This window comes from Haematobia irritans, chromosome 4 (assembly GCF_050003625.1).
Source record: "Haematobia irritans isolate KBUSLIRL chromosome 4, ASM5000362v1, whole genome shotgun sequence".
Classification (NCBI taxonomy): Eukaryota; Metazoa; Arthropoda; class Insecta; order Diptera; family Muscidae; genus Haematobia; species Haematobia irritans.
Window position 1 is genome coordinate 118,589,045 of NC_134400.1, and position 21,180 is coordinate 118,610,224.

At 34.7% G+C, this 21,180-nt stretch overlaps 1 protein-coding gene across 1 annotated transcript in view; it reads right to left on the bottom strand.

Annotated features, from left to right (window-relative positions):
- The window catches only part of Mip (Myoinhibiting peptide precursor), a 64,830-nt gene that overhangs the window by 13,242 nt on the left and 30,408 nt on the right, over positions 1–21,180 (bottom strand). The gene's annotated exons all lie outside the window — the stretch shown is intronic.

Genomic DNA, 21,180 nt, shown 5'->3' on the forward strand with positions numbered 1-21,180 from the left:
TAGTCTGTATGTGCATGCTGTGCTGCATGATCCTTGTATGTTAATGTGTAGGTGATTTGCTTATTGTCTCATTTCCTCTGTGCTAATGAAAGTCTCTGACATGATGGATGTATGTATTTAAGGCTATTTGGTAAATGTGCACAAGTATTTGTGGAAAGTCAATTAAAAGTTTTGATAAGGTTTCACAAGGGCCACACATGCACAAGCATAGATAAATTTAAACACGTGATAATATTTAACATTGTACTTGATTCACAACTCCAGCCTCCAACCTTTGAGATGGTTGACTTCCGCAATAAAAGTGTACATGTGACAAACCTCAGCAAAGACCACAGAAACATAAAGAAACTTGTAACATTTAATTGAATATCCAGGAAGGAAATTAATAACAAGTTTGACTACCGTTGTAAAATTGTCAGATACTGGTTTTACCACAGACACTGGTGTTGCCTCATCCACATGCACTATAGTTTTGAAGGTGCCAACAAAATATCTCTTGACCTTGAACTACTACATATGAGCATCTCGAAACATGTTTGTCCATTTGTTTGTGTGTTGACGAATAATGTCGAAAGTATTCCTTAAGAACAGCATGAGCTAGAGCCTTCCTTGTCCTCTCCAATAAACTTTCTTTCAAAAAACAAAAAATTGGTGGTCAAATTGCTGTTATCAACTCAAGTATACAAGAATCCGTCCATAACTTGAGTCATATAACAATCGTTAGATTTTATTGTGGAGCACTTATGTTTTATTTCTAATATTGATAGCGGGAGAGGTCATATAATTGATTCCATATAAAGCTTTGCCCAATATTCGGAGAATGGAAGATGTCATTATTCCATAATAATTCATGTAATGTTGCAAGCCTCAATTACACAGTGAAAAACAGTGAACCAACTAGGAAGAAAAAGTTTGCTTAATTTAAAAAAATTTTAACTAAATAGTATTACAAACGCTGACATCACGCCAATATCACAAAAATAAGTAAATATTATTCGACAAATTCAAGAAAATTTATTAGACATAACAAATTTTTTTCACTTGTTAACAACAATTTTGTAGTTTGAAGAAAAAAAATTGTATTGTGTAAATCAGTAACTTGTAGTTCAAGAATTTAGTGCCATACGAAGTTCAAGATGGACACATTTGTAGTAAAATTTACAAATTTAAAGAAGTAATGGATTCTATTGTTACACGGAAAGAAAAAGAACGTTTGGAAAACGTGTACTGAAAACGTTTTTCTTTTGTTAGAGTTTTTTGAATTGCTTCGAAAAGTATACACTTTTATCACCAAAAAAATTCGTTTGTTTCAAAATTTTTATTTTTTCAATAAAAAAAGTTATTTTTGAACCAAAAACACAGTCAATTTCGTTTATCTCAAACACTGTTCTTTTCTGACTTTATGTCTTTAATAAGACTCATTTTAAAGTTCATAGTAAAAATTTTACATAGTAGAATGTAATGTTGAACATTTTTTCGGAATCTTCCGACCATATCTGGAATATATGTAAAAAAAAACTTTGGTCGAAGCAGGGATCGAACCCACGACTCTTGGCATGCAAGTCGGACGTAGCAACCACTGCTCCACGGTGCCCAACTAAATGTATTTTTCTGTTAAATAAACTTTGTTTAATCGGCTCGTGGGCGCCGCACGCTATGCTATATAAATATAACTTATATGGGTAATTGTCTATTGATGTCAATAACGGCTACATAGCTCAGTGGATAGTGTGTTGGCTTACAAATTGCATGGTCCGCGGTTCGATTCTCCGTCCAGGCGAAAGGTAAAAAAAAAATTAAAAATTTATAAAATCGTATAATTTCTTCTACATTGTTTGTATTACAGAAAAAGGCGCTAAGAACTAAAAAACTTCGTGGAAGTGAGAAAGATGTGAGGGAAAATGCAATTAGCCAGAAAAAAAATTTTTAAGTTAGTCTTTATGAAATTATTTTTACATCCTGGAAAAGAATAAACGTTTATCACAAAAAGTATATACTTTTCTTCCAAATACACTTCGTTTCAACGAAAAGTAAATGAGAAACGAACTTTGTTTGTCTAAAATTTCGTTTGGGAGGAAAGAATTATTTTTTTGCGTGTAGAAGTATGAATGTAGTAAATATTTATGCTTCATTTGAGTATAATTTTTATACCCTCCACCATAGGATGGGGGGTATATTAACTTTGTCATTCCGTTTGTAACACATCGAAATATTTATATAAGACCCCATAAAGTATATATATTCTGGGTTGTGGTGAAATTCTGAGTCGATCTGAGCATGTCCGTCCGTCTGTTGAAATCACGCTAACTTCTGAACGAAACAAGCTATCGACTTGAAACTTGGCACAAGTAGTTGTTATTGATGTAGGTCGGATGGTATTGCAAATGGATCATATCGGTCCGCTTTTACCTATATCCCCCATATAAACGGACCCCCAAATTTGGCTTGCGAGGCCTCTAAGAGAAGCAAATTTCATCCGATCCGGCTGAAATTTGGTACATGGTGTTAGTATATGGTCTCTGACAACCATGCAAAATTTGGTCCACATCGGTCCATAATTATATATAGCCCTCATATAAACCGATCCCCCGATTTGGCTTGCGGATCCTCTAAGAGAAGCAAATTTCATCCGATCCGGCTGAAATTTGGTACATGGTGTTAGTATATGGTCTCTAACAACCATGCAAAAATTGGTCCACATCGGTCCATAATTATATATAGCCCTCATATAAACCGATCCCCCGATTTGGCTTGCGGAGCCTCTAAGAGAAGCAAATTTCATCCGATCCGGCTGAAATTTGGTACATGGTGTTAGTATATGGTATCTAATGACCATGCAAAAATTGGTCCATATAGGTCCATAATTATATATAGGCCCCATATAAACCGATCCCCAGATTTGACCTCCGGAGCATCTTGGAAGAGCAAAATTCTTCCCATTCGGTTGAAATTTGGTATGTGATGTTAGTATATGGTATTCAACATCCATGCAGCAATTGGTTTCTATCAGTCCATAACTATATATAGCTCCCATATAAACCGATCGCCAGATTTGATCTCCGGTGCCTTTTGGAGAAGCAAAATTCATCCGATCTGGTTGAAATTTGGTACGTGGTGGTAGTATATCCATATCAGTCCATAATCATTTATAGCCCCCATTTAAACAGATTCCGAGATTTGGTTTTGGAGCCTCTTGGAGGAGCAAATTTCATCCGAGTAAGTTGAAATTTGTGGATAACAGTCTTTCGTAGAATTTTCTACGCAATCCATTGTGGAGGGTACATAAGATTCGGCCTGGCCGAACTTACGGCCGTATATACTTGTTTTTTCTAGTTTTTCAGTTCATTTTACACAAAAAATTATTAGACTAAAGGAAACTTTCTCCAAACATAATAATTCCACGAACTAAAATAAAGTTAAATTGGCTTTAGTGAAATAGAGGGTTAATTTTTTTTGAGTGTAAGTTAAATACTAGGGTGTTTATTTGATTAATCATGAACAATGAAATAAGTGAGTAAATGAAAGTGACACTAATGGCCATTTTTATGTACATAGCTCCGTTAGGTTTTAACCAGGGCAATGAATTAAATTTTAAAACATTTCATATTTTTGTAACTGAACAAGCATTTACGAAGATTTGATTCCATTGCACTTGTCAATCGATCAATGACAGAAATTGCACTGCTTCTAATGATGTCGATTTTTTTCTAGAAGGGTAGACTGGAAGATGGACTGAATCGGTCCATTTGAATGCCCACCACCATAAAATGCTATTTGTAAAATTTTGAAATATTGATCTTAATTTTTATTAATTTTATTTGTAGACTTTACGCTCAAATATAAACGATTTGGTTACTTGATTTGGTTACTTGAGCATTTATGCTAGATTAAGTAAGTTTGGTTGGATCAAAAGTGCTACCCTTTTTCGCTAGCCTGATATTTTTATACGATTTGTCGATACATATTTTGCGGAGCTTGCGGAGCCTCTAAGAGAAGCAAATTTCATCCGATCCGGCTGAAATTTGGTACATGGTGTTAGTATATGGTATCTAATGACCATGCAAAAATTGGTCCATATAGGTCCATAATTATATATAGGCCCCATATAAACCGATCCCCAGATTTGACCTCCGGAGCATCTTGGAAGAGCAAAATTCTTCCCATTCGGTTGAAATTTGGTATGTGATGTTAGTATATGGTATTCAACATCCATGCAGCAATTGGTTTCTATCAGTCCATAACTATATATAGCTCCCATATAAACCGATCGCCAGATTTGATCTCCGGTGCCTTTTGGAGAAGCAAAATTCATCCGATCTGGTTGAAATTTGGTACGTGGTGGTAGTATATCCATATCAGTCCATAATCATTTATAGCCCCCATTTAAACAGATTCCGAGATTTGGTTTTGGAGCCTCTTGGAGGAGCAAATTTCATCCGAGTAAGTTGAAATTTGTGGATAACAGTCTTTCGTAGAATTTTCTACGCAATCCATTGTGGAGGGTACATAAGATTCGGCCTGGCCGAACTTACGGCCGTATATACTTGTTTTTTCTAGTTTTTCAGTTCATTTTACACAAAAAATTATTAGACTAAAGGAAACTTTCTCCAAACATAATAATTCCACGAACTAAAATAAAGTTAAATTGGCTTTAGTGAAATAGAGGGTTAATTTTTTTTGAGTGTATGTTAAATACTAGGGTGTTTATTTGATTAATCATGAACAATGAAATAAGTGAGTAAATGAAAGTGACACTAATGGCCATTTTTATGTACATAGCTCCGTTAGGTTTTAACCAGGGCAATGAATTAAATTTTAAAACATTTCATATTTTTGTAACTGAACAAGCATTTACGAAGATTTGATTCCATTGCACTTGTCAATCGATCAATGACAGAAATTGCACTGCTTCTAATGATGTCGATTTTTTTCTAGAAGGGTAGACTGGAAGATGGACTGAATCGGTCCATTTGAATGCCCACCACCATAAAATGCTATTTGTAAAATTTTGAAATATTGATCTTAATTTTTATTAATTTTATTTGTAGACTTTACGCTCAAATATAAACGATTTGGTTACTTGATTTGGTTACTTGAGCATTTATGCTAGATTAAGTAAGTTTGGTTGGATCAAAAGTGCTACCCTTTTTCGCTAGCCTGATATTTTTATACGATTTGTCGATACATATTTTGATATAGCTTTACATAAATTTATTCATGAGTGCCTAGAAGCTTCCAAATTCATTCGATTTGGCTAAAATTTTGATCGTAGGTTTGTTTTGGGGCCACAAAATCAATTTTTTTTTAGATATCGGATATTTATATCATGTGCCATACTGTGAAACAAAGTATTATTCGTTTGCAACACCGAGATAGATAAGGAGACGAGATAGTCACATGTTGTCTTTGGCAATATTGTTCAGGACCGATCCCTGAGTCAATCCGTCTGTCTGTGAACACATTTTTGTGATCAAAGTCTAGGATGCAGTTTTAGACTAATCGATTCCAAATTTCTCACAAGAATAGAACCCTTTTTATTTTGGAAGAAATCGACTCCGAGTTAGATATAGTTCCCATATATATTTCATCCAATATGAATAGGCGTAGGAAGGCCTCTGGGGTGGGGGCTTAATTAAAAAGATAATAATTGATATTAGAACTATTCTTCCATAAAGGAATATCTTAATAACAATGCAAACAAACGTCGTCAAAACAGTAGAGAAAATGTTATTTTTGGGTCCGAAAATGGTGCAAAATGGAAAAAGAAGCGATGAATTTAACATGGGCATGTCATAGGAGGGATGTCCAGCATTTTAACAGCCGTTGTACTGAATTTGCATCACTTCTTAAGGTGTTATCCGAATTGAGTGTTTTGAATGTGAATTAAAAAAAACTTTTAATTTTTTTACAAATAAATAATTTTTATAATTTTGTATGATTCTTAAATCATTCTACTGCTTGTATGAAACGTTTGATCTCAAATATTTTCAAAAATTATCAATTTTTCTAGAATGGATTTAGCATTTTTAGTAAGTTTTTAGCCTTTAAAAAAATACACATTAACAAGTATATACACGCATAGAAAAAACATGTTTGCCGCATCCATTTAATGCTTATCTAGATTAGGTAATTGTCGCGAAAACCATGTATTTTGTCTTTGTAAAAATAATTTTCTAGCGGAGAAAAATATATGTTGGCAATAAGCATTTAAATGGTTCTCAAATGCAGCTAACATGTTCTGTTATTATACCCTCCATCATAGGATGGGGGTATATTAACTTTGTCATTCCGTTTGTAACACATCGAAATATTGCTCTAAGACCCCATAAAGTATATATATTTTGGGTCGTGGTGAAATTCTGAGTCGATCTAAGCATGTCCGTCCGTCCGTCCGTCCGTCCGTCTGTTGAAATCACGCTAACTTCCGAACGAAACAAGCTATCGATTTGAAACTTGGCACAAGTAGTTGTTATCGATGTAGGTCGGATCGTATTGAAAATGGGCCATATCGGTCCACTTTTACGTATAGCCCCCATATAAAGGGACCCTCAGATTTGGCTTGTGGAGCCTCTAACAGAAGCATATTTCATCCGATCCTGCTGAAATTTGGTACATGATGTTAGTATATGGTCTCTAACAACCATGCAAAAATTGGTCCACATCGGTCCATAATTATATATAGCCCCCATATAAACCGATCCCCCGATTTGGCTTGCGAGGCCCCTAAGAGAAGCAAATTTCATCCGATCCGGCAGAAATTTGGTACATGGTGTCAGTATATGGTCTCTAACAACCATGCAAAAATTGGTCCACATCGGTCCATAATTATATATAGCCCCCATATAAACCGATCCCCCGATTTGGCTTGCGAGGCCTCTAAGAGAAGCAAATTTCATCCGATCCGGCTGAAATTTGGTATGTGATGTTAGTATATGGTCTCTAACAACCATGCAAAAATTGGTCCACATCGGTTCATAATTATATATAGCCCCCATATAAACCGATCACCAGATTTGACCTCCGGAACCTCTTGGAAGACCAAAATTCATCTGATTCAGTTGAAATTTTGTATGTGGTGTTAATATATGGCCTCAAACTCCCATGCAAAAATTGGTCGATATCGGTCCATAATTATATATAGGCCCCATATAAACCGATCCCCAGATTTGACCTCCAGAGCCCCTTGGAAGAGCAAAATTCTTCCCATTCGGTTGAAATTTGGTACGTGATGTTAGTATATGGTATCCAACAACCATGCAGGAATAAGAAGTTTTAACATACCACAACCCAAGTAATTCGATTGTGGATGACAGTCTTTCGTAGAAGTTTCTACGCAATCCATGGTGGTGGGTACATAAGATTCGTCCTGGCCGAACTTGCGGCCGTATATACTTGTTTACATCTCAAATATTTTCAAAAATGATCAATTTTTCTAGAATGGATTTAGCATTTTTAGTAATTTTTTAGCCTTTTTTCACCCTATTTAAAAAATACACATTAACAAGTATATACACGCACAGAAAAAACATGTTTGCCGCATCCATTTAATGCTTATATAGATTAGGTAATTGTCGCGAAAACCATGTATTTTGTCTTTGTAAAAATAATTTTCTAGCGGAGAAAAATATATGTTGGCAATAAGCATTTAAATGGTTCTCAAATGCCGCTAACATGTTCTATTATTTAAATGACAGCATTTGAGACCATTACATGGTCGGGAAAATCATGTACATGACCATTAAATTTTTTTACTCTTTTTGCAGAGAAAAAAGAATTTTTATAGGTTACGTATAGACATGTCTAGAACCATTACATGGCCATAAAGACCATGTACATTGTTTTCGTGACCATTTAGTTTTTTAATTTTTTTGCAGCGAAAAGAATTTTATAAAAACATTGAGCAGGTACACACGATTTTCATTTTTCGCGTCAGTCGTGTGTTGATTGTTTCTTGGAATGGGTTTTTGGGTTTTGGGTTTTTATACCCTCCACCATAGGATAGGGGTATATTAACTTTGTCATTCCGTTTGTAACACATCGAAATATTGCTCTAAGACCCCATAAAGTATATATATATTCAGGGTCGTGGTGAAATTCTGAGTCGATCTGAGCATGTCCGTCCGTCCGCCCGTCTGTCTGTTGAAATCACGCTAACTTCCGAACGAAACAAGCTATCGACTTGAAACTTGGCACAAGTAGTTGTTATTGATGTAGGTCGGGTGGTATTGCAAATGGGCCATATCGGTCCACTTTTACGTATAGCCCCCATATAAACGGACCCCCAAATTTGGCTTGCGATTGCTCTAAGAGAAGCAACTTTCATCCGATCCGGCTGAAATTTGGTACATGGTGTTAGTATATGGTCTCTAACAACCATGCAAAGATTGGTCCACATCGGTTCATAATTATATATAGCCCCCATATAAACCGATCCCCAGATTTGGCTTACGGAGCTTCTAAGAGAAGCAAATTTCATCCGATCCGGTTCAAATGTGGAACGTGGTGTTAGTATATAGCCTCTAACAACCATGCAAAAACTGGTCCACATCGGTTCACAATTATATATAGCCCCCATACAAACCGATCCCCAGATTTGGCTTGCGGAGCCTCTAAGAGAAGCACATTTCATCCGATCCGATTCAAATGTTGAACGTGGTGTTAGTATATGGTCTCTAACATCTATGCAAAAATTGGTCCACATCGGCTCATATATATATACTCGTATAGCCCCCATATAAACCGATCCCCAGATTTTATCTCCGGAGCCTCTTGGAGGAGCAAAATTCATCCGATCCGCTTCAAATTTGGAACGTGGTGTTAGTATATGGCCGCTAACAACAATACTAAAATTTGTCCATATCGGTCTATAGTTATCCCCAATCACACACAAATTGGTCCATATCGGTTCATAATCATGGTTGCCACTCGAGCCAAAAAAAATCTACCAAAAATTTATTTCTATAGAAAATGTGGTCACAATTTTATTTCTATAGAAAATTTTGTTAAAATTTTATTTCGTTTTGTTTGTTATTGTTGGCTTCTCTTCAATCGTTATTGTTGTTTTTGATCTCAGCTTAAAGCCATGCATTGACTAAAGCCATGCATTAGGCAGTAGCCGACTATCAAACCCCTTTTTCGGAAGGTTCAAGTGTAGTTCACTTTGGGTTGAGTGAATTACCCGAATTTATTCTGATAATTGGTTGATAGTTTTGCTGCAAGTAGATAATGCTGATGAGGAATGTGGTAATTCCGAAACAGCTGTACATCCAACCATCTTGCAGTCTATAGGGCTTTGCCCAAATAAATTTGATAAGCATACTTTTCCTCTGTTGGTTAAGCTACACTTGTAGTTTAGTCAATGCATGGCTTTAAGCTGAGATCAAAAACAACAATAAAATTTTATTTCTATAGAACATTTTATTTCTATAAAAATTTTTGTCAAAATTTTATTTCTATAGAAAATTGTGTTAAAATTTTATTTCTATAGAAAAGTTTGTCAAAATTTTATTTGTATAGAAAATTTTGTCAAAATTTTATTTCTATAAAAAATTTTGTCAAAATTTTATTTCTATAGAAAATTTTGTTAAAATTTCATTTCTATAGAAATTTTTCTAAAACTTTATTTCTATAAAAAATTTTGTCAAAATTTTATTTCTATAGAAAATTTTGTCAAACTGAATTATGTACGTATTTAATCGGCCTTTTTTAATTTTATATATACCACGTATGGACTTATTTATAATTTAGAAGACGGAGTTAGGAGGTTTTAGGATACCTTGCCATCGGCAAGCGTTACCGCAACCCAAGTAATTCCATTGTGGATGACAGTGTTTAGAAGAAGTTTCTACGCAATCCATGGTGGGGGTACATAAGCTTCGGCCTGGCCGAACTTACGGCCGTATATACTTGCTTTTTCTCAAGTGGCGTCCTTTTTTCGACGACGAAAACAGTTTTTTCATAAAGATTAAAACATTTTAGGTTGTGACCATGTTATTTTAACTGGAAGAAACACATTTTCGACTAATACCATAACATTTTAGATCGTGACCATTGTCTTTTAATGGAAACAAAATTCTTTTTATCACTATAATAACATTTTAGATGAGGACAATTTTATTTTTCTTAGAACCATGTTCACTGAGCCAACATGGTTGCAGGTGAAAATGTTACATGGTTGCCGCAAAAATAGCTCCTATCATATTAGTTTGCTCTTCGAATATGATTGTGACAATCATGTTTCTTCTCTGCGTGTACGGAGGTGCATATCGCCTTTAAAGTGTAACTACTATGGACTGTTCATTAGCCGAAAATGATTGAGGTGAAAATGTTAAATGGTTTTCTTAAAGTGCTTAATCTCATTATATTCCACCACGAATATCAAGACGATTATCTGCAAGCATGATTAGATATGTTATATTTACTCTGGTAAAATTTTACATAACGCAGCTCCTTTGAGCCTTCATTTCCTTGATGAGGTTTTAACGATTATTTGTTTCCTACAGAGAATTTCATTAGGGCCAATATTCAAATGAAACGTTTGTTGTAATAAGCTGAAATGATGAACCACCCAATAGTAGAATAAGATTTAGCTTTAATATTGAAAGCTAATTTCAATCAAACTCCCTTGTAAATTTAAATGTTTGCTGCTTAAGAGATATTTGCATAAAGCATTTGACTTTTATGAGCCATAAAATGGCAGACAAGTTGCCTTTGTTGGACTGTTGGTCATCATTGATTTATTGGTCTATGCATTATTATCCTTGTTGATTTTGAATTGTTGTCAATTATGATTATCAGGGTAATCGATTGCTATCACCATGAAAGGCGATTGGAAGGAAGTTTAGAAAGAAATTCAATGGAAGATGTGAAACTGTATAGAGTAGAGAAGTGAGGGAGCTTCTATAACTTTGGTTGGATTCAAGAGGATGCATGGAGGAACGCATACGGCTGGGTCCATTTAGATTTAGGACCAAAATCTTGAATATTTGCGTCCCTCCGTTAAAATTGGAGCTCTTTGGAGTAAGACAATTTTTCCATAGAGTAAAGAAAAATATTTTTAAGTTAAAGAAATCGTCTTTAAATTAACTGATATATTGAAAACTTAGATTGAAGATAAAACCCCTTCAAATATAGGCTAAGACTTATTTTGAGGATTTGGCATCTTTGAGGCTCCAGAAGTCAAATTTGGGAATCGGTTTATATGGGGGCACTATATAATTATGAATCAATATGGACCAATTTCAGTGGTTAGAATGTCACATACTAATACCACACTGAAAAAAAAATTGACTTAATATGGAAGATTATGCAACTTAAATTTTAGGATTCGAAATTTACGTAATTATTAGGACAACATTTTTTTAAAATAATAACATTTTAATTAAAAGAAATTTTATAATCATAGCTTCAAATATTTATACCCTCCACTATAGGATGCGGGGTATATTAACTTTTTCGTTCCGTTTGTAACCAATCGAAATATTGCTCTAAGCCCCCATAAAGTATATACACCCTCAAAAAAAATCGCTTCTCTAACATATGTTCCAAACATATTTTGCAGGAAGCATATATATTATTGAATACTGCCGAAACATTAATATGTTTGTCTTATGTGAACATATTGTATGTTTGGAAGCATTTTGAGCCCAAAAATAGTATATGCTTGGAAGAATTCTCCCCAAAGAAGATTGTGCTCATTCCCTCACATAATTTTCATTTCCACGAAATTTTTTAGTTCTTGGCACCTTTTTCTGTAATACAAATAATGTTGAAGAAATTATTCAATTTTATAAATTTTTTAATTTTTACCATTCTCCTGGACGGAGAATCGAACCGAGGACCATACAGTTTGTAAGCCATCACACTATCCACTGGGCTACGTAGCTGTTATTGCCATCAATAGACAATTATCGTTATAAGTTATATTTATGTAGCATAGTCTGCAGCGCCCACGAGCCGAGCCACGTGGAGCAATGGTTAGCATGTCCGCCTTTCATGCAAAGGGTCGTGGGTTCAATCCCTGCTCCGACCGTACACCATTTTTTTAATTTACACATTTATATTTATGCTATATTAAATTTTTATAATGAAACTTCGAAATGTGGGTTATTAACAGTCAGAAACAGTGCTTGATATAAACGAAATGGACTGAGCTTTTGGATAAAATATTCTTTTTTTTATTGGAAAAATAACAATTTTGTAATAAAAAACTGTTTTTGGTACAAAAGTTTGAAATTTTGGAAGGTATCCAAAAACTCTAACAAAAGAAGAACGTGGAGTCGAGTATAAACATACATAAATAATTTTATAATATACACATAAATATATTTAGGGGTGTACAGTTTTTTACATGCTGTTTTTTTTTTCAAATGTCTATTCTCTTTACTCCGAATACTCATTCTAATATTCAAATTAAATAATATTTAGACTTAAGCATATCAAATTTTTGGCCTTGTCATAAAACAGTTTTCCGAAACAACATACAAACAATTTCACACAAGTTGCTCTCTTTTGATTCTCTCGCTGTGTTATGTTGATATCTTTCGTCAACCCTCCCGGTTTCCATTTCTACTTCTTTCTCTATACTATCTATCTCTCTGTCGCTCTCTGAATAAAATATCACAACATATATATGTTTACTCGAAATTTGTAAATGTATATATGTTTACATTCACACATATTATTTTTATGAAACATTCATGCCCCAAACATAATATATTCTAACATACTAACATATGTGTCCCAAACATTTAGAGTTAATTTAGGAACATTATATGTTTGCACTTAAATATATTGTGTTTAAAAATTGTGCCCGAAACACATTTTGTTTATATCGGAACATATGAAAAACATATTTTTCTAACAGTGTACATATATTCTGGGTCATGGTGAAATTCTTAGTCGATCTAAGCATGTCCGTCCGTCCGTCTGTTGAAATCACGCCAACTTCCGAACGAAACAAGCTATCGACTTGAAACTTGGCACAAGTAGTTGTTATTGATGTAGGTCGGATGGTACTGGAAATGGGCCATATCGGTTCACTTTTACGTATAGCTCCCATATAAACGGACCCCCACATTTGGCTTGTGGAGCCTCAAAGAGAAGCAAATTTCATCCGATCCGGCTGAAATTTAGTACATGATGTTGGTATATGGTCTCTAACAACCATGCAAAAATTGGTCCATATCGGTTCATAACAGGTTGGCTGATAAGTCCCCGGTCTGACACATAGATAGTACCAACCTTCAAATGATTCGTATCAAAATTTGACGTCTGTAAGTCAATTAGTTTGTGAGATAGAGCGTCTTTTGTGAAGCAACTTTTGTTATTGTGAAAAAAATGGAAAAACAGGAATTTCGTGTTTTGATAAAATACTGTTTTCTGAAGGAAAAAAATACGGTGGAAGCAAAAACTTGGCTTGATAATGAGATTCCGGACTATGCCCCAGGGAAATCAACAAAAATTGATTGGTATGCAAAATTCAAGCGTGGTGAAATGAGCACGGAGGACGGTGAACGCAGTGGACGCCCGAAAGAGGTGGTTACCGACGAAAACATCAAAGAAATCCACAAAATGATTTTGAATGACCGTAAAATGAAGTTGATCGAGATAGCAGAGGCCTTAGAGATATCAAAGGAACGTGTTGGTCATATCATTCATTAATATTGGGATATTGGTGCCGCGCGAGCTCACATTTGACCAAAAATAACAACGTGTTGATGATTCTGAGCGGTGTTTGCAGCTGTTAACTCGTAATACACCCGAGTTTTTCCGTCGATATGTGACAATGGATGAAACATGGCTCCATTCCTACACGCCTGAGTCCAATCGACAGTCGGCTGAGTGGACAGCGACCGGTGAATCGTCTCCGAAGCGTGAAAAGACTCAAAAGTCCGCTGGCAAAGTAATGGCCTCTGTTTTTTTGGAATATTGCGCATGGAATAATTTTTATCGATTATCTTGAGAAGGGAAAAACCAGCAACAGTAACTATTATATGGCGTTATTGGAGCGTTTGAAGGTCGAAATCGCGGCAAAACGGCCCCATATGAAGAAGAAACAAGTGTTGTTCCACCAAGACAACACACCGTGCCACAAGTCATTGAGAACCATGGCAAAAATGCATGAATTGGGCTTCGAATTGCTTCCCCACCCACCGTTTTCTCCAGATCTGGCCCCAGCGACTTTGTCTTGTTCTCAGACCTCAAAAGGATGCTCGCAGGGAAAAAATTTGGCTGCAATGAAGAGGTGATCGCCGAAACTGAGGCCTATTTTGAGGCAAAACCGAAGGAGTACTACCAAAATGGTATCAAAAAATTGGAAGGTCGTTATAATCATTGTATCGCTCTTGAAGGGAACTATGTTGAATAATAAAAACGAATTTTGACAAAAAAAATTGTTTTTCTTTGTTAGATCGGGGACTTATCAGCCAACCTGTTAATTATATATTACCCCCATATAAACCGATCCCCAGATTTGACCTCCGGTTGAAATTTGGTACATTTCGCTAGTGTATGGCCGATAACAACCATGCCAAAATTGGTTCGTATCGATTTATATTATATATAGCCCCAAATAAACCGATCACCAATCACAAAAAAATCACGATTGCCACTCCCAAAATGTTATTGCCATAGAAAAGTTTATTAAAATTTTATATTTCTGTAGAAAATTTTGTCAAAATTTCATTTTTATACAAAATTTTGTCAACATTTTATGTCTTTAGGAAATTTTGTCAAAATATAATTTCTATACAAAGTTTTGTTAAAAATGTATTTCTATAGAAAATTTTGTCAAAATTTTATTTCTATAGAACATTTTGTCAGAATTTTATTTCTGTAGAAAATTTATGAAGCATTTCATAGTTGGAGAGGAATATTTTGCAAAATCTTCCAAAACATCAAGAATTCTACCAATCTACCAAACAGTAAAAAATCTGCCATTTTTGGTAGACTCGTGTTCATAATTGTATATAGCACCCCCCATGTAAAGCGACCCCCATATTTCAATTCTAGCTCTATTATTAGTGCACAACAATTCATATCGGTTCGTAATTATTTCTTCCTATTTTTACTTTGAAGTACCTGGTATAATTTGGATTTTTAAACTGGAATTTGTTTGTACATAAATACCTTTAATAACCCAGCAAAAAAATTTAGAAGTTCTTCCAAAGGCACCACTTTAAAAGCACTTCTAGAAGATGCACTCCCAATGATGTTCTTTATTTTAACAACCCAGGAAGTTCTTTTAATTCAGTTTTTTTTTTTAACTTGGGTTTTTCATATTTTTAATGGGTAATTTTAACTTTTTTTTGTTTCAAATAGGTTAAAAACAGAGTAAGAATTCATGAAGTGGTAAAAATCATTTAAATTTTGTCGAAAAAAGTGCTAAATCCAAATTGAAAAAATTGTGAATTTTTGAAAATATTTGAATTCAAACATTTCCGACAAGCCATAAAATCAACTAAAAATTATAAAAATTTATAAAAATTATTTATTTGACAAAATATCACAGAATTTTTTTATTTACATCCAAAACATTGAATTCGGATCATACCTAAAGAAGTGATGCAAATTCAGTGAAAAGGCGGTTGAAAGGGAGGACTTCCGTCCTATGACAAACCCATGTTAAATTCATCGCTTCTGCGTCAATTTTGCACCACTTCCGGATCCAAAAAGAACATTTTCATTACTTTTTTTGTGGGCGCTTTTTTTGCTGGGAATATATAGAATAAAAATTCGATGAATGAGATCTGTATCCAATTTTAATTTTATTGTTCCTAGATTTAAAGCCAGGGAGGTTCGTAGAAAATATTTTTATTTAAAGAAAAAAACCCGCATCCTTGGCTCGGAATCAATACCAAAATCCTTAAGGGAAGGTGAAAATCTTTGGATCCCAGTAAACGTTTGTTTTTTTTTTGAAATTTGGTACATATTTCAACCGGAGTGGATAAAATTTGTACCTCCAGGAAGTATATGTGGGGGCTACATATATAATTATGGACGTATATGTACCAATTTGTGCATGGTTTTTAGAGGGCACATACTAACATACCACATCAATAACAAGTACTTGTGCCAAGTTATAAGTCCACACACGCAAAGAAAAAAAAAACGTTTGGAAAACGTGTACCGAAAACGTTTTTCTTTTGTTAGAGTTTTTTGAATTGCTTCGAAAATTTTAAACTTTTATCACCAAACAAATTCGTTTGTTACAAAATTTTTATTTTTTCAATAAAAAAAGTTATTTTTGAAACAACAACACAGTCCATTTCGTTTATATCAAACACTGTTCTTTTCTGACTTTAGGTCTTTAATAAGACACATTTTACAGTTCAAAATTTAATATACTACAATGTAATGTTGAACATTTTCTTCCGAACGTATCTGGAATATATGTAAAAAAAGAAAAAACAAAACAAAAAACTTTGGTCGAAGCAGGGATCGAACCCACGACCCTTGGCATGCAAGTCGGACGTAGCAACCACTGCTCCACGGTGCCAAACTACATGTTTATTTCTGTTAAATAAACTTTGTTTATTCGGTTCGTGGGCGCCGCAAGCTATGCTATATAAATATAACTTATATGGATATTTATCTATTGATGACCATAACAGGTACATAGCTCAGTGGCTAGTGTGTTGGCTTACAAAGTGCATGGTCCGCGGTTCGATTCTCCGTCCAGGCGAAAGGTAAAAAAGTTTTAAAAACTTTTAAAATCGTATAATTTCTTCTACATTGTTGGTATTACAGGAAAAGGTGTTAAGAACTAAAAAACCTCGTGGATGTGAGAAAGATGTGAGGGAGAATGCAATTAGCAAGAAAACAATGTTTTTTTTTTTTGAGTTTCTCTTTATGAAATTGTTTTTACATCCTGGAAAAGAATAAACGTTTATCACAAAAAGTATATACTTTTCTTCGAAATACACTTGCTTACAGCGAAAAGCAAATGAGAAACGAACTTTGTTTGTCTAAAATTTCGTTTGGGAGGAAATAATTATTTTTTTGCGTGCAGCTGGTTTCGTTCGAATGTTAGCGTGATTTCAATCGACGGACGAATTGACGGATGAACATCGGTAGATCGACTCAAACCATCACCACGACAAATAATTTATATACTTTATGGGATCTGAGACCTATATTTCGATGTGTTACAAACGGAATGACAAAGTTAGTATACCCCTATCCTATGGTGGAGGGTATAAAAATATAAACTTAAAGCTCCTTACTTAGTTGCATTACATATCAGCCACCATGTATACTCAAGACATATATTTTTTCAGTGCGATATCTGCCAGCGTTCTGTTTTTGTAACCCACTGTATCGTGGTGAAGACTAAAATTAGCATTGAAACTGTTAAAATTATCTTTTCTTACGAAAAGCTCCAGTGAATCCAATGGCGAGGGAATTAAAGTGTCATATGTAAATTTAAAAGTTCATAACCAATGCAATTCAAAGATACATAGCATGCTATCAATGGAGAACCATCTTCTCCTTCCCTAATAGAGAGGACATATAATTCTGAGCACGATTTCAACACACTTGGGTTTATTTGCGCTTTCAATTTTAGAAATTTCCTTCGATTTTTTTTCATTGGCAATGGATGGGCATATCATAGAGACATTATGCACAGCATCACCATGAACAAAAAGGGACATTTTGTTTTGAGAAAGCTGTGAAAAGGTTATGTGTGAAGAATCAAAAAAAAAAAAAGAAAAAACTTGAGCAATGGATGAATAAGCAACAGTGTGTTCGAATCATCCGCGTAAAAGCAAATCAAAAGTTTCCTTGTCCCCAATACCATGTTCACTCGGGGGTATGGGGGTCATGGCATAGAACAAATATTGGTACAAGAGCTTGGTTAACCACTTTTCACGCAACGTGCGTATAAATCGGAATGTGAAAATACAAAAAAAAAACTCTCCCACGCCTCCCTCAAAACCATCGAACAAACCAAATATTCGTTGCTTAAATAGAAAACGAAATTGAATTCAAATATATTCGTTGGCGGAGTTTGAAATAGCACTTCAGAATAAGGACAAATTGTCCAAGATCAAAAGACGTTGTTAACAGTGTACACTTTTGTTAAGGGAAATTAAAAAAAAGGAGGAGAGTGGAGAATTTACATAGAGCATCTCCTCTAAATTGATTTGGTTAAGTTTAATTTAAATTCCTTCTGTCGAAAGTATTTGCTGGTGTTGATTAATGTCCTCCAAATTATTTGCCAAAGAATTATATGGGATATCTCTGCTACTGCCAGGAAGGTTAATGAAACCATTAGTAGAATCGTAAGGAACGATTGCTTAGTATTACCCAATTTTGGGCAAATTAACTTTAAAGATAGTCATAGTTGCCAATATTGCCTTAATTGGGTAATTCTGATGTCATTTGTGATTATGTTGAATGTTTGCACAGGCCATTCCATTGTTATTTTAAATTAAATTTTACGATTTACTTCTATTTACAGAGGTAGAAAAGTTGTGAAGTGGTTTCAAACGATCAAAAGTACACACAAATGAATCATACCTTCATGGGAATAATAACAAGTATATACAGCACTAAGTTCGGCCGGGCCGAATCTTAAATACCCACCACCATGAACCAAATATTAGGGTTTCCTTTGAAATTTCAGGAGGGCTTGAGGACTTGAGGACACTTCCCGAAGATAAATTTAAAGATTTCACCTATGAGGACTATATCACATTCTGGATTTATAAGAACCATTTTTGTTTGAGTTTTACACGCAAAGAAAAAAAACGTTTGGAAAACGTGTACCGAAAACGAAATTGCTTCGAAAATTTTAAACTTTTATCACCAAAAAAATTCGTTTGTTACAAAATTTTTATTTTTTCAATAAAAAAAGTTATTTTTGAAATAACAACACAGTCCATTTCGTTTATATCAAACACTGTTCTTTTCTGACTTTAGGTCTTTAATCAGACACATTTTACAGTTCAAAATTTAATATAGTACTATGTAATGTTGAACATTTTTTCGGAATCTTCCGAATATATCTGGAATATATGTAAAAAAAAACAAAAGCAAAAAAAAAAACTTTGGCCGAAGCAGGGATCGAACCCACGACCCTTGGCATGAGAGTCGGACGTAGCTACCACTGCTCCACGGTGCCAAACTAAGTGTTTGTTTCTGTTAAATAAACTTTGTTTATTCGATTCGTGGGCTCCGCAAGCTATACTATATAAATATAACTTATATTGATATTTATCTATTGATGACCATAACAGGTACATAGCTCAGTGGTTAGTGTGTTGGCTTACAATGTGCATGGTCCGCGGTTCGATTCTCCGTCCAGGCGAAAGGTAAAAAAAAAAATTAAAAATTTATAAAATCGTATAATTTCTTCTACATTGTTGGTATTACAGGAAAAGGTGTTAAGAACTAAAAATCCTCGTGGATGTGAGAAAGATGTGAGGGACAATGCAATTGGCAAGAAAATAATGTTTTTTTTGAGCTAGGCTTTATGAAATTGTTTTTACATCCTGGAAAAGAATAAACGTTTATCACAAAAAGTATATACTTTTCTTCCAAATACACTTCCTTACAGCGAAAAGCCAATGAGAAACGAACTTTGTTTGTCTAAAATTTCGTTTGGGAGGAAAGAATTATTTTTTTGCGTGTAGAGGAATCATTAACATCTCTTGTAAGTGTGCAAGAAAATTATAAAATAACGTCTTGATTTGAAATCTTAAATCTGTAGAAGTAAAATCTGGAAATTTTACATTGAGTTTCAAGCAATTTTCATGATCAGTGCGCCTTCTACATCCTCAAGAAGTGAAGTCGCTCTATATGGAGGCATTACCAAATGGACCGATAAAAACTTAATCCGATACACGTTTTTGTGAGCCTAAAATACCAGAATATTTACAATTTCAGGCGAATCAGATAAAAACTACGGTTTCTAGAAACCCAAGGAGTTAAATCGGGAGATCGTTCTTATGGGGGCTATACTAAAATATTGACCGATACTCACCGTTTTCGGCACACCTCTTTATGACCTGAAAATACCTCTAGATTTCCAATTTCAGGCAAATAGGATAAAAACTTCGGATTCTAGAAGCCCAAGAAGTATGTTAAAATCGGGAAATCGGTCCATATGGGGGCTATACCAAAATATGGACCGATACCCACCATTTTCGGCACACCTCTTTATGGTCCTAAAATACATCTAGATTTCCAATTTCAGACAAATTGGATAAAAGCTACGGTTTCTATAAGCCCAAGACCCCAAATCGGGAGGTCGTTTTATATGGGGACCTTACCAAAACATGGACCGATACTCACAATTTTTGGCACACGTATTTGTGGTCCTACAATACCTCTAGATTTCCAATTTCAGGTAAATTGAATAAAGACTGCGGTTTCTATAAGCCCAAGAAGTAAAATTGGGAGATCGGTCTATATGGGGGCTATACCAAAATATGGACCGATACTCACAATTTTTGGCGCACGTATTTGTGGTCCTACAATACCTCTAGATTTCCAATTTCAGGTAAATAGGATAAAAACTTCGGATTCTAGAAGCCCAAGAAGCAAAATCGGGAAATCGGTCTATATGGGGGCTATACCAAAACATGGACCGATACTCACCATTTTTGGCACACCTCTTTATGGTCATAAAATACCTCTAGATTTCAAATTTCAGGATAAAAACTACGATTTCTATAAGCCCAAGACCCCAAATCGGGACCGATGGACCGATATAGCCCATCTTCGAACTTGACCTGCCTGCAGACAAAAGACGAGCTTGTGCAAAATTTCAGCACGATTGCTTCATTATTGAAGACTGTAGCGTGATTACAACAGACAGACAGATAGACGGACATGGTTATATCGTCTTAGAATTTCTCCCTGATCAAGAATATATATACTTTATATAGTCGGAAATCGATATTTGGATGTGTTACAAACGGAATGACAAACTTATTATGTCCCCGTCACCATTCTATGGTGGTGTGTATAAAAAGCTGTTCTAAACGATTTGAAGAAAAATTACTTAGCACGAAGTGTTATCAAATTCACACTGGTAAATCTGTAAAGCTATCCAAGTTTCAAGCTACACCCTAAAAAAATCGCTTCTGTAACCTATACACCCAAACACATTCTGGCTCAAGAGTATATATTTTCAGGATTGGTCCAAACTATTGTTTGTATTGTTATCTTTCA